This window comes from Pinus tabuliformis, chromosome 7 (assembly GCF_031772625.1).
Source record: "Pinus tabuliformis cultivar Carrire ecotype Pingquan chromosome 7, CPIR1, whole genome shotgun sequence".
Classification (NCBI taxonomy): Eukaryota; Viridiplantae; Streptophyta; class Pinopsida; order Pinales; family Pinaceae; genus Pinus; species Pinus tabuliformis.
The window spans coordinates 1733064547-1733067198 of NC_142293.1; the positions used below are offsets into that span (position 1 = coordinate 1733064547).

General features: G+C 37.9%; 1 pseudogene; it reads left to right on the top strand.

The window, feature by feature from the left end:
• Nucleotides 1-1088: 1088 nt before the first annotated feature.
• On the top strand, nt 1089-1881 carry LOC149255269 (callose synthase 10 pseudogene; annotated as a pseudogene).
• Nucleotides 1882-2652: the final 771 nt, after the last annotated feature.

The following is a 2652-nucleotide window of genomic DNA, read 5'->3' on the forward strand; positions in this document are numbered from 1 at the left end:
TGTTATATGTCCAACAGGCAGTCTAATGTGTTGGTCTATGAATACATGCTTAATGGGAACCTGTTTCAATCTTTGCATAGCAATAATAATTCGGATTGGCCAACATGACATAAGATTGCATTAAGGACGGCTCATGGATTATCTTCTCTTCACCACGATTGCTCCCCTGCAATTATTCAAAAGATGTCAAGTCTACAAAGATCTTGGTGGATCAATTTTAGGAGGCCAAGATTGCTGATTTTGGTGTTGCAAAACTTCTTCAAAGCTCGTAACAGAGGAGGGGATTCAATAATTTGTGTAGTCACTCACGGTTACATTGCTACTAAACATGCATACTCCTTGAAGGTCGCAAGAAAAAAAAAACGATGTTTACGGTTTTGTTGTGGTTTTGCTGGAGCTCGTAACTGGAAAATGAGTTGAACAAGAGTTTGGGAGAACAAGGATATTCTTTATTAGACTTCATAAAAAAAATATATGAGAAGGAAGGTGTGCTACGCACACAGAGGTGCGCTACGCACTGGGTAGAGCCCACAAAATTTCTCTTATTCATCCAGACATTGGCATGCTGCTAGTGTTCGCTAGTGTTCATGAAGACTTCTAGAGATATTTGAATTTTGAGAATTGTCAAATTATTACAGAGCAATTGGCTGTAGAACTACATTTCCCAGGTTCTCTTTTGGATGTTTTTGTCCGTGAAGCATTGCGTGCTCTTAGGAGTCTCGAGGTGTTAACTATAGATTGGGGAAACTTTAAAGCAATGCAATGGGTATCTATGTGGCAGCATGGAAACGTCCCTTCAGCAGAGACACACAATACGAATTGTGGGACAGAATTATGAGAGATGAATATATGTGCTATGCTGTTGTCGAATGCTACTACAATGTGGAGAAAATACTAAAATCATTGCTTGAAAATGAAGGCAGGCTATAGGCTGAAAGATTTTTTCGTGATGTAAATGAGAGTATACTAGATCAATCTGTTCTTGTCAATTTCCAAATAAATAAGCCTCTTCTGCTATCAAGAATAACAGCACTGACAGGTCTTCTGGGACATGAAGAGACACCTCATCTAGCAAGGGGGGATCTGAAAGCTATGCAAGATCTTTATGATGTAGTCACTCATGATATCTTGTCTCCTAATCTAAGAGAGAATTACGACACTTGGGGCATTCTCAAGAAAGCAAAGATTGAAGGACGCCTCTTCTCACAGATGGAATGGCCTAAAGATCCTGAAATTAAGGAACAGATCAAGAGGTTGCACTTGCTTCTTACTATCAAGGACTATGCTGTGAATATACCAAAAAACCTTGAGGCAAGACGTCGGCTAGAATTTTTTACAAATTCATTGTTCATGAAAATGGCACCAGCAAAGCCTGTGCGAGAAATGATGCCTTTTAGTGTCTTTACTCCATACTACAGTGAGACTGTAATGTACAACATGTCTGAATTACGGAAGGAAAATGAAGATGGAATTTCTATTCTCTTTTATCTTCAAAAGATTTTCCCAGATGAATGGAAAAATTTTCTAGAACGTATTGGTCGAGATCAAACTACACTAGATTCAGAGCTTCAGGACAATTCCAGTGATCTCTTGGAGTTGCGCTTATGGGCTTCATATCGTGGCCAAACACTAGCAAGAACTGTTCGAGGTATGATGTACTACAGAAAAGCTCTTATGCTACAAAGCTATGTGGAGAAGCAAGTCTCTGGGGACATCGAGGCTGGTATTTCTGGAGTTGATTTGACAAATACACATGGATATGAGCTATCTCGTGAAGTGCGAGCTCAAGCAGATCTGAAATTTACCTATGTTGTGACATGTCAAATTTATGGACAACAGAAGCAAAAATGAGCAGCAGAAGCTACTGATATTGCCCTTCTAATGCAATTACTAGATTATTGATTGTGAAGCTTGCTAATCTATTTTGCATGGACAAGGGTGCAACATCTGATCCCATTTCAAATGACAAGAAAGTAATTTCCGTATACATGGACATTGCGCTTTAATGGTATTGGAAAGGAAGCATTTTTGGCCATGAATGCAAGCGAAATGAAACGCTTTTAGAGATATCGACACCTATCAAAATGCCAAAATAAACAGAGAAATCTATCACAACAGAGAAATAGGGTCGATTTGCCTATTTTTGACCTCAGTTAAATCTCCAAGTGGATCTGCGCTCCAATTTGTGTCTTTAAAGTGGACATCAGAGGATTTTAAGGGGAACGATCTTCTGTTTTTAGAATAAAGAGATGATTCTATCTCTATTTTTGTAACTTCAAGTGAAACAGCGCCCTTTTTTTGGGTCGATCTGTTTTCTCCTATAATAGTTTATTTAATGCATTAAAAAATCACTTGTAAATTTTTAGGAGGGGAGAGATTTCTGAGAGCTTGTGGAGGAGAGAAACAGAGCTTCTATTGTACATTTTTGACAGAAATTTTAATAAAAAATGCAGCTCTGACCCCTGAGATTCTTGTGGTATGAAATTTAACATTTGTCTCATCCTTTGTTTCATATTTAGCCTGTTGTGTTTTCATTTCATTTCATAATCGTTTCTAAATGAATACTTTTAAGTGAGAAAGGCAGAATTCAAATTATTTGCTCTATCTTGAGGAAGTGTTCATATTAAATGTTTTCTTCTGTTTGACAAGGAT